The 12,303-nt window shown below is 47.7% G+C and overlaps 1 protein-coding gene across 1 annotated transcript in view; it reads right to left on the bottom strand.

Moving 5' to 3' along the window:
• Nucleotides 1-8,750, bottom strand: part of CDH11 (cadherin 11, type 2, OB-cadherin (osteoblast)) — a 117,227-nt gene extending 108,477 nt beyond the window's left edge. Inside the window, exon 1 of the mRNA XM_004690503.2 lies at nucleotides 8,575-8,750. The gene's annotated coding sequence lies outside the window, so the exon portion shown is untranslated. The remainder of the gene's footprint in view (nucleotides 1-8,574) is intronic.
• Nucleotides 8,751-12,303: the final 3,553 nt, after the last annotated feature.

Raw genomic sequence — 12,303 nt, 5'->3', positions numbered from 1 at the left:
GAGGATTCACCAGGCAGACTGACTGAAATACACTACTGAGGGGAGCAGTGAGGAGACAGAAGAGGTCTGCTGCACCATGTGGGTCACCTCCCTGGCCAGGGATCGAACTCGTGCTGCAGTGGTTGTGGATAGCTTCATAGTGCTGAGACTTAATCCCTTGGGCCACCAGGGAGGGCCCCATAAACTGTACTTTGCCTAGGGCTCCTGGGGTACATTTAATGGCCACTAAGATTCTTTAGTTATTCTGAGTTTCAGAATTGGCAGTGGGAAGAACTGCCTCTCCCGGTAAAAGCATTCTGCCTCCCTCCGGCAGAGTTCTGCCTGCACACGGCTGGGCTAGAGTGTGTCTTGGCACAATCCTCCACAGGATTCAACAGCAGGCAACAATTCCATGGGTCCAAGCTGGTGTCACAAAGAAAAGCACAGCATGCCCACAAGTTCGAGAGGTCTTCCACGAGTGTGAAGCCAACAGATATGCACAGTCAGGATTGAGAGACTCTGGCACCACAGTCTGGTCTCTTCAGAGAAGCCAGGAGCCAGACCCAGTGGGGTTTCACCAGGAGGAAGGGGTAGGCGCTGAGGTCAGCGAGACCGGGGCCACAAGTGTGGCTCCTGCAGGGATGTGAGTCTCAGTGTCTGAGAGCCATTTCCATACAGGACTCCACTGCTCATGAGCTCTGTGTCTCAGCACTTGGTTATCTTATCTGCCTAATGGGCGTCATAATACCTCTGTGAAGGGTGGGGGACAGATGAGGTGTGCCTGCACATTATGCTGCTCTTACTGACACACATCTATAGTTCTAGAGCACCGTCATTATCGTCCTCATCAAATATGTATCAGTCTGTTGTGTTGACTCCATGTGAAGAAAAGTAGGAAACCATGGAGTGCCTGGTACAAAAAGCAGATGACTGATTTTATCACTAGCATTCAGTGATAATGAGCCAGGACATGGGGTACCTTCCCGAATTTCTTTCAGGCCTGATCTCAGGGAAGTCTCAGGAGGTCTCCAAGTGGCCACGCCTGAACAAATCTCTCAACAGGCAGCGCAGACTCGGGCTCAGAATGGATTTTGCCATTTGTTTCTTTTTACTGATATGTTGGGGCTACCTTCTGTTTATGATGAGGTATCCATCTGCCATCAATGATGGTGATCTAATGCTCTTCAAAGATATTTAATAAAAGCGAAATTAGTCAAGAGAAAACATGAAGTCAGTAACAGTGTGGGTGGTGTTCAGATGTTTTGAAGACAAACATGAGTGACTAAGGGTGTAGGGCACCGATGTGTTGCTGAGATCATTTTATGAAGAGCCTGAGCTCCCAGGTGGGAAGAGGGTGAGGGCCCACAGAACTTGCACTCCGACACCCCTCTCCCATGCAAGTGTCCTCTCACTTCACTCAGGGGGGGACTGTGAGCAATGACTTGGACTCCCTTTATAAGATTTTTAAGATTCATTTATTTATGCATACGAGAGCTGGGATGCAGGCCAGAGGTGTTGGGTGGGGGGGGGAGGGGGCAGTGAGAGGACTCACCAGACACAGAGTGGGGAGCAGAACAGGTGGACCTACTGAAATACACTGCTGAGGGGGGGGGGGCAGCAGGCGAGACGGGAGAGGTGTGCTGCACCATGTGGGTCAGCTCCCAGGCTGTGGATGGAATTCGTGCTGCAGTGGTGGGAGACAGCTTCGTAGGGCTGAGACTTAACCCCTTGCACCACCAGGGAGGTCCTGGGTTCCCTTCAATAATTACAGGGGGAGGATAATTACAGGTGGTCAGTTCCAACTTAGTGATGGAGGGAGGCCTAAGTCTAATAACGCTCCAGGAATCTAGGTCTTCGTGGAGAAGAAACTAGGCTGAAAGCTCTAGCCTCTCTCTATAATTCATGCCATGCATTGTATGCACACCCTCTTCACTCCAAAGGAGTTTATGCATCTACCTGAGACCCACAGTACAGAAATATCTAGCAATACTTTATATAATAAAAATGAGGAAAGTAGACATGTCAACATGAAAGAATTTGAACCAAGATTCCTATGTAAAACTCAGGTTCTGAAGTCGCATACTGGTCAGGGCGGTACCATGCAAAGGGCCAGTGCTGTGCTGACCATGTGCAGGGTCAGCATGTCCATGAAACTAAAACGAATGCTTAGTTAGATCACCATCGTTCCTGAGGCTGATGCCAGATGGTTTCTGCTCCCTGGGCTCTCGTGAAGCAGGAACGCCCCTGCTTCAGGCATCCAGCACCCTTGGAGGAGAGGTCATAGGACCAGATGATTTAGTGGCTTAGAATCCAGATGCACTGGAAGATCACTCAGAGTCCCCAGCAGTGAGGAGACACTTGGGAGAAGATGCTGGAAAGTGAGTTTCTCCAGGAGGACAGGAAACCAGCCCATCCTGAACATGCAAATACATGTTCCTCAAACCACAGATTGCTCACCACTCTCCTGGCCTCTAGGTATGAAAGTCTCTGTGGGTTGGTGCCTCTTCTGTTCATAACAGTAACTAAGTCCTGAACCCTCCATGGTGACACAAAGGGTTAAGTCTCAGCACTATGAAACTATCGGCAGCCACTGCAGTATGAGTTCCATCCCCGACCAGGAAGCTGACCTACATGGCACAGCAGATGTCTCCTGACCCTCAGCAGTGTATTTCCGTGGATCTGCCTGTTCTGCTCCCCTCTCTGTCTCTAGTGAATCCTCTCGCTGCCCCTGCACCTCTGGCCTATACCCCAGTTCTGTATGCATAAATAAATATATCTTAAAAAAAATAACAGAGTCCTGCTTTCATGTAGGCCCTGTGTTACAGGGACCATTGCCAAGATGGCCCCTGGTGAGAGTGGAGCTGCCTAAGGCAGGGAGGATGCAGAATGTACCGCAGCTCGGCAGTTTGGAGGGCTTCAAACTCCGGGTGCCAAATCCTAAGCACCATCTTAACCAACACCACTCTTCCCCACCTCCCTGGGGAAGGACCCCTCATTGGGAGGCCTCGGCTGGACTTCAGCTTCATTTCCAGCAACTGACCACTTTTGCTCAACTTACCATTTTGCCTCACTTTCCCCTACCTTTTTTCCCACTTATGCTTTTGCACAGAATGCATTTTCCTTTTCTCTTCTTTATGAGCTTTTCCTTTTTCTTTAAAGCCCTGGCCAAATTACCTCCGAATAACCCCCCCTTCTTCCACAGCTTTTCACACACACACACACACACACACACACACACACACACACACACACACACTTCAACATAGCCTCACTCCAATCAACCATTTGTCTTATCAGCCAATGTTTCCTTGTTTCTTGAGCATCTGCTATGTTTTCAGGTTAACCAAAGCACTGGAGCACCAGACAGACAGGTAGTTACTCTTGCAATTTTCATCTAGTGGGAGAGATAAGAAGTAAACAGAAGCATTCATGGTGAGCCATGTGTGATAAATGACAGATATTTTTTAAAAGGCTGGTAAGACACAGACTGGATCATGTCTTTCCGAGGGCCCCTTTCAATGGGGACAGCAAGCCTAACGCAGAGCTGATGCTCAGAAAGTAATGAGTGGAACGAGTACAGCATCTACTGGTGCAATCTCAGTCACTGAGGCCTCGAGTCCCAGGATATCCTGCTGTTCTAGAGAATCATTTCTCCCAACCATCTGCCTGTACCCCCAATCCCTGAGTGCTGGTGAAGAGCAGAGGCTCCCTCGCCTGCATCATTTATAGCTTTAATAGCAGTGACTGCATCACCACCCGCATATGCTGCAAACCATAAACGCTGAGACCCAGACTCAAGATTGGGGGATGTCACAGACCACAGGGTGTAAGGGTCAAACGGAAGCTCTGGGCAAGCTAGTCCTGTGACTTGACTACCTGCTGAGCAGAGACTGGGCATTTCTGGGGTACCCCAAACTTACTGCCAAGGGTATGGCAGACGAGGGCAATGTTGATGGAGGCTTGGGAACCCCACCTTTTCCTCAAGTCTTCTGTTTAGTTCACAGGAGATTTGCTTTATCTGCTTATAATATTTGGAATAAGATTTTTATTTGCAAAAAAAAAAAAAAACTGCATGAAATTCACAGAACTGGGAAGAAAAACAAATAGAAAGAATGCATCCAGAAGTTAAATGACGCTTTAGAATTTTCACAGAACCTCATTCTGAACGGATGTGTGTGCTTAGCTATGGACAGATGTTTACAGCAACTGATGGATGACCAGACAGCAAGAGAACACAACGCAGAGGGAACTGATTGCAAATTAGGAAGCAGTGGGAGATCGGGGGGTGTGGAAAGAGAGGGATATTCCAATGATAATAAAATCTGCCTTCAAGGGAGACAGATGACTCCCCAGACCCTAGATTCCCTTACTCAGATCCGTCCTTCTCCACCATTCTGGCTGTTCATTCATTTATTCTTTCCTGCACTTATTTGATAATCATGCAGCCAGCATTCCCATGGACCAGTCTCCTTGCAGTGACAGATGTACAGAATCGGGGACCCTGTTGAGGTGACATGGCAGGAGGGGGGAGGGGAGAATGGAGTGGAAGGGAATGACTGCTAACTGCAAGATTAAGCAGCCAGGTTGTAGGGTCCTGAAAAGCCCTGCCTTCCTTCATTGCGCCCCCCACCCTCCCTCCACCAGGGGGCCTCAGGCTTACACAGCCTGAAGGCAGAGTTGGAGAGGAGACAAGTGGGTGAGAAATCAAAGAGAGCTCCCAAAAGAAGACAGGGCTAGAGAGAAGGGACGGAGAAATGACGGCATGATTGGATGTATGAGACTGTCTATTTTTAGTGACCTAAAGACAACTGTCTCCAGTGACTTTGCCAAATTATGATGCAAACAGGGTTAATGAAAGCTCTCTCAACCTTCTCTTCCAAGTCAGCTCATTTCCAGATTGTTTCCGCAAACACATCTCCTAAAACCCTGTAACCTCATTAAAGTATTAATCCTAACAGGTTTGACCTGAAAGTGAGCAGATAGATTTATTTGAACTCTTTCTGCCTTTCTAGTTGCTTTTTTCTTGCAAAAAGTTGGAACACAGGGTTGGTTTCCTAAACAGCTTTAAATTGGTGTCACTTTTGTTGCTTCTTAGTTCAATGCCACCCATCTCCAAAAGAAGAAAAAGCTCATAGCAATTAGGAAAGAGGCTTGGTGTCAATGATTTTGATGTAAATGATCAAAAATAGAAGAAGAACCTGCAAAATCGGAAATGGACCAATTCAGGCTTCCCCAAGCCTGTCTCAAGTATTCTTTTTGCATCATGGCGATAAAGCCTCAAGGTTTAATGAGCTGATTCATATGGAATAACTGTCTTGAAATCTAAAACCTTCCAGAAATTGCAGTTTTTCATAAACTCATTCTATTTCACCCAGATTCCTCATAAAAATCACACCCTTATATTCACATAAGGTAAAAAAAAAAAAAGCACATGTAACATGTAACTAAGAGTCTTCTCCCGGCATGGAATGGCAGGCCTTCCCCAAAGCTGCAGTGACATGAACTGTAAAGCAGTGTGGGAAATTATGTTGGAATATCTTCTTTACTCCAATTAAAATAATGTAAAAATATTCCTGACTAATTCAGTCGAGCACTGAAGGGAGGAGAAAAAAGAAGGACGGTTTATGAGTCAGAGTGAACAAACTGCTGGTGATTTTTTCCCCCTTTTCTTTCTCATATCTTATGTCCATTTTTGAGAAAGCTATCTGTCTGACACAACTTGTTTTTATCAAACTCATTAGGCAACGTGCAGCAGGGTGGGTCTGTCCAGCTTAGGTGGATAGACCCAAAGTCAACAGCGGATGGGTAAATGAGAGTCCAATCCTGCTTTCCAGTACAGACCACAAAAACAAACAAAAGCCAAAAATAAAACAAAAACACTACTCTGCCCAGAGAGGCCAGAGAATCAGCCAATTTATCCCCATTTAGAAGATGTGGGGCACCGTTTATTTTTTCTTTTTAAATATCTATTTATTCATACAAAACTGGGGGACAGGCCAGAGGTGCAGGGGTGGTGAGAGGATTCACTAGAGACAGAGTGGGGAAACACTCTGTCCCTGGTGAATCCTCTCACCCTCCGCATCTCTGGCCTGTACCCCAATTCTGTATGAATAAATAAATAAATCTTTAAAAAAAATACTGATGACTTCAATTTGATTCAAAAAGATAACTCTGCTGTGGGAGAATCCAAGAATGGCGGCCAGTAGCTCCCAGAGGGTGTGCCAAGGTTACCCTTGTTTCCCCCCTTCCTTTCATCCAGTTCATTCACCCAACACATGCCTGCTAACAGCCTACCATGGAGTGGTCACTGTCAGGGAACCAGGGACACAGCACAGAGCACAGCTAGGCCCTGACCCTTAAGGAGTTTGCAAAGTATCTAATTTTGGTTGTTCTTAGCTCAAGCCTGGATAGAATTACCCAGCATACTCTTGGGATTAGCCACACAGCCCAGAATGAATCAGGCAGTAACAAGCCAGTGTGCCGTGACCGACACAGCTGGTCTGCACCCCGGGGGTATTGAAACCCACTGCCACACCTGTCTCAGTGTCCCCAGCTTTCAGTCAGGAGGGGAGCAGGCAGAATCTCTCTATGAGCTACATGCTTCCCTATTCTACGTAGCCACAGGCTCATCTATGCTTAGGGTTTTCAGAGACGCCCAAGAAACCATCAAAACAAACTTCAAACAACAATGCATTATATCTTTGAAAGCTGCTAAAATAGTAGATCTTAAAAATTCTTTGAAAAGTGACATCTGTAGCCTAATTCATAGGGTTGCTCTGAAGATGAAAGGGGGTCCCATTTATAAGATGCTGGCCACCACTTTATTTCTTTTTTAAAGATTTATTTATTTATGCATACAGGCCAGAGGTGCAGGGGCAGTGAGAGGATTCACCAGAGACAGAGTGGGGAGCAGAGCTGGCAGATTGACTGAATTCACTGCTGAGGGGAGCAGCGGGGGAGACAGGAGAGGTCTGCTGCACTAGGTGGGTCAGCTCCCTGGCTCTGAACTGAACTCGAGCTGCAGTGGCTGCAGACAGCTTCAGAGTGATGTGCTTTAACTGGTTGAGCCACTAGGGAGGACTCTGGGGACCTCTTAAAACATATAGAGGTGCTCAAACATTTTCCAAATTCACATGATGAACCAAGCAGAACATTATATACTGGAAATTCTTGCTACGACTGAATTTTATTCACTTTCTACCCCCCCAACACCTGGAATAGGTCAGTCATATAGAAAGTTCTTTGTAAATAAATAAATGTTACCTCTGATTAACTCAGACTGATTAGAAGTTCTGATCGGCAATTATGTACATATGATTAATTAAAAATGAGAAAACAGGTTGGTTATTACTTTTGAAATGCAGTCTGTTGGGAGGGAGTGTCTCAGATCCAAGGTAAAATGGCGGTGAAAGGTCACAGGCTCGGAACTACACCCACAAAATCCCTCCTCCCATACCGTCTGGGACCAGCAGCCGCCCAAGCCAGAGCCTGAGTCACCGCCCAGCAGCGCCATTGACAGCGTGCGCTGTCCCAGTGACCGTCCGGGCTGCACTCTCCATTCATCCAGCCAACAGTTCAAAAGGTCCTTTGAGTAAGTCCGTGGTGCCCTTTGGCAGAAGAGAGGCAAACAGAGCTGACACCAAGAGCAGAAAATATGAGGACCATGCTCCAGAGCAAGTGCCGCAAGCCGAAAATGAGACATCAACGCAGGGAAACCAGCTGCCCTGTGAGCGAGGATTCCACAGGAAGCTGGAGACGCCGAGTCCGTCACAGCGTGGGAAACGTCAGTCTCCACATGGGTGGCTGTGCCACGTTCACATATTTGCACACACACTTCCAGGCATCTTCCATGCAGCCACACACATGCACACATGTGCACATGCAAAACACATGTGCACACGTGCAAAGACACTCATGCACACACACACACATCTATGTATCCACGCATTCACACTCCAAGAAGGTAGAAGTGACCCCAAAAGACGCAGCGCACTTTGCATCCCACTGAACAAGCCCTCACAGCCCGTTTGTTATGATGAGCGAGGGTAACACAGTGGCTTTGAAACTAGGTCAAGCACCAATTGGTAGTCAGCCCCACAGATCCAGGAGACTGAATGAGGAGACCAGACAAAGGCACAAGATGGGAGTCGTGCCCCAAGCGTGTGTCCCCCGACACTGCAATGTGGCAGTGGGGCCCGGTCCCTGCCATTTTTCTAAAAGATAAACCAGAACAAACTTTGGGAAACTCCTAACAGCAGAACAGTTCCCGGACGAGCCGTGGAGCCCCGGTCTGGCAGCAGTGACCAGGCTGTTAGGAAAAGCAAACTGAACCCGAAAGAGACCTCCGCCAGGGTGCAAAGCAGAAAACCAGCAAATGCAGACAGCGTCAGAGCGCTCGGCGGCCACTATATCCTGTGTGGGCAGGGCAGACAGCACTGTCCTCCCGTCCTAGTGCTTTGTCCCGAAAAGCAAGTCCCTTTGCAGATCTCTGCCACCATCCCTGTCCCTTGCTGGACTGGGCGGTGTCGCCGGCACCGCTGGGAAGCTGGCGGATGAGAGGCCAGGCTCGTCCAACCCAGTGCCTACTCACTCCACCTTGGCGAGGTCAGGAACAGCAGCTGGCCGCCCAGAGTCTCCCAGGATGGGCAGGATCCAGGGGTGACACCATCTCCAAGCTGTGCCTTCCCTCCTCCAGCTCTGGCCCCTCCCGTGGTGGTGGCGGGTGTGAGGGCGCTGCCCAGCTTTGTTAGGACGGCCAGAGAGGCGGGCCGGGTCCTGGCGCTGCTGGCAGGCTTGTGAATGAGCCACTGTGGTGAGACACACACCCACTGCTAATGAGTCCCGCACAGACGCGCGGCCAGGAGGCTAATGCTGAGCAACAGCGCCTGGGAGTGGCCGCAGAGAAGGGTGGGGCAGCCACGGGGGCTGACCTGGGCTCACAGGTGCTTCCAGCCCACCCCCAGGGGGCGCTGACATCTGCCTCCCGGGGAAGGAAAGCATCGCCTCGCTTCCCGTCCCAATTATAAAGAAAATGGCAGCCAAAACTACAGCTTTTCAGAAGGCAACTAATGGAGTTGATGACTGTCAACTCATTGTTTTAAAGAGCATTTTAACATTTAAAAAAAGTAAAAAGGGACAGATTTGCAGAATAAAGACATTTGCAATCTAATGCTTACACATTGAAGACAAAAACCTGCATAAATTTATTCTAGAACTTTGAATGCCATGCACATTCATTTGGGAAGGAAGCAAGAGAGAGATTCTGGGGCCAGTGGCTGGGACCTGACTTGCAGCGGGCGGGAGGGGTCCTCTGTGCCATGTGGGTCAGCTCCCGGGCAGGGATCGAACGCCGCACTTACTTGCAGTGCTGAGTCCTAACCCTTTGTGGCACCAGGGAGGACCATCGGAAGTGACTTCTATCTCCTTGGCTTGGTTCCCTGGATAACCGGACAGGGTCCCTCACTTCTGCAGGTCTCCAGACGCTCACTTCACCACCACCAAGTTAATGACAGAAGTCATCACTTCAGAGGATTCTTGCATAAAAGCAATAAGCTAATCCAGGTAACACTTAGCATACAGAAGTCTCCATAAATGTTACCTGATTCAATCATCATAGTCCTCAGTAAAGCTGGAGTTAGCCTGTGGACTAAACTAGAGGCTTAAATGTCCAGGCTACAAGGCTACTTTCTTTGTGTATCATCAGTTATTAAAAATCCAGTTAAAAAAAAAATCCAGTTATACAAGCGGCAGCCGAAATAGCTCAGTTGGGAGAGTGTTACACTGAAGAAAAATCCAGTTATAAGAGATAAGTAGACCAAACTGGAAATAACTCAATGCAATTTCACTTGCTTAGAATTTAAAATATTAACAGACCTCCACCAGGATCTCTTGCCTCTCCTCTCAAGGATCCAGAAGGAGGAAGAACTCAGTAGTCTGGGCTCCTTTAAATTATTTTTTTTTCATATTGCATTAAATATTGTTGAAATTGATCACTGCATTTTTTGGATGCCCTGACCTAGAGTGAGTGGCTTACTCACCCCAGCCCCCCAGGAGGTAAGCACTCCTCTTTCCCAGCATTCCTTGGGGCAGGGCTTCTCCTGTTAATATGGCATGCCACTGAGGGACCTTTATACAATGCGGCTTCTGCCCCAGCAGGTCTAAGGACTTTCAGAGCCACTCAGTGCCCAGATGATGGCTGTGATGTTGCTGAGGCTGGGAATGCAGGCGAGAGGAAGTAAACACCTGAGTTTCATTTTTTGCTTGTCTCTTTGATGTTGTGGTTGTTTTCAGACAACTTGGAAGCTCTTTCATTATTCATGGGAACTGCTGTTGTTAAATCTGCAGCTAAGTCCTTGGAACCAGAGGCAGAGAACATTTGTTGTTTTGTTTTGTTCTAAATCAAACAAATAGAATAAAGCAAATATCCATTGACTCCTGGTGACTACCCTTTGGGGAGTTCATTTAACTTTCTATTTCCCTTGTTCCTTTGCTGGGCTCTGGAAGCAGGGGCTGGAAAGTCACAGCGGACAGGGGTTGTGCATCACTTCACACTGCAAAAACACCCAGGCTCCAAAGGGAACAAGTTTCTGATGACAGTAAAAACTTGTGCCAGTTCAATATACCCAGGTTAAGTATCTTTCACTGCCCTTCAATAAAACTCCAGGGAGGAACAAGGGGCAGAGTCTTGGACTGAGAAACCTGGGGTTAAGATGAAGGTTCCATCACTTATAGCTGTGTGATCTCAGGCAAGTGACTTAACCTCTCTGAACACCTGGCTCCTCAGTCTATCTTATCGGACTGCTGCTGTGAGATCATTCATGCAGAACAGGAATGGCGAATGAAAACTGACATTACTTTTCCCAAAATCCAAAATAAGTGCCCAAGAAATCTGACCTTAAGAAAATGTTCCCATAGATAAACCCTTGTTTGATTTTTTGCTTCTATTTCCAAGTCCAAGTCTTTCTCAGAATGTGTGTGTGTGTTCAAAAATAGTATTTTTCTAATTGTTTAAGAATAATGGGAAAATTATTAGGGCAAATTTAAATTATCTTCCATCCTCGGGTGGAAAAAATGATTACTAGTTTTCATCAAAGGTTCTCCCTGGTGGTACAGTGGGTTAGGACACAGCACTGCAAGCTAGCTACAGCCGCATTAATGCGAGTTTGATAGCCGGTCCCGGAGCTGACCCACATGGTGCAGCAGACCTCTCCTGACCCGCCTCTGGGAAGCCTCTCACTGCCCCTGCACCTCTGGTCTGTACCCCAGTTTTGTATGCATAAATAAATAAATTTTAAAAAATAATAAAGTAAGCCATTAAAAAATAGTTTTCATTACAAAGCGTGTACCTGGAATGTGCTTGGAGAAAGAAGCACACACACACACACACACACACACACACTTTCAGGCTCTCCTTGCTTCCTGCACCCTCTAGCAGAGCATCAGGTCCTACACATGGTGGGTCCTGGCAAATATATGTGCAGACTGATTCCAGAGAAGGACAAGCTGTCTGGCTGGTAACCTGCTCATATCTCCCCCATTTGGGCATGCACACTGACTGGTCTGCCAGCTTGATTAGACTACAGGGACAGAGAAAAGAGAAAGGAAAGAAATAAGTAGCAGCCATAGCTTTTATTCCCCACTACTGAGGACAGACTCAGGGCTTTCCTGGCCCTGAAAGAAACACAGCCAGGCCCTCCCTGGTGGTGCAACTGGTTAAAGCACAACACTATGAAGGCTGGCTGCAGTCACTACAATGCAAATTCTCTCCCCAGCCCGGGAGGTGACCCACAGGGCGCAGCAGACCTCTCCTGACCCACTGCTCCCCTCAGCAGTGTACTTCATCAATCTGCCTGTTCTGCTCCCCACTCTGTCTCTGGTGAATCCTCTCGCTACCCCTGCACCTCTGGCCTGTACTCCAGTTCTTGTATGCATAAATAAATAAATGCATCTTTAAAAAAAAGAAAGAAAGAAACACAGTGGCCCAGGCAGAGGATTACAGGAACTTCCACACGTGACAGCAGCCACTTCCACACCCGTGTCTGAAGCCCCCTCCCTGCTCCCCATGTGTGTGAGGGTGACTCTTCATCAAATCCTACTTATGGGGCCATCTGTGTCCCACCCATGTAAACAAGTCCCCCGGCTCTCATTCAAGCATTGTTGCAAATTTTCCTCTTCTGGACATTATTGCCCAAGGCTGTGGGCCACTGCAAAGAAACATTCTTCCTTTAGGGATTTCTCTGTCTGAACAGGATTTATGATGATCCCTTGGCAAGAACCTTTGAATCACTGGCTTTCACAGTATAGCCAAAAGAGTATTTCAGGAGA

The sequence above is a fragment of the Condylura cristata genome, unplaced genomic scaffold (genome assembly GCF_000260355.1).
Source record: "Condylura cristata isolate star-nosed mole 26May11 unplaced genomic scaffold, ConCri1.0 scaffold00028, whole genome shotgun sequence".
Taxonomy (NCBI): Eukaryota; Metazoa; Chordata; class Mammalia; order Eulipotyphla; family Talpidae; genus Condylura; species Condylura cristata.
This window is presented reverse-complemented; position numbering and strand designations above follow the sequence as displayed.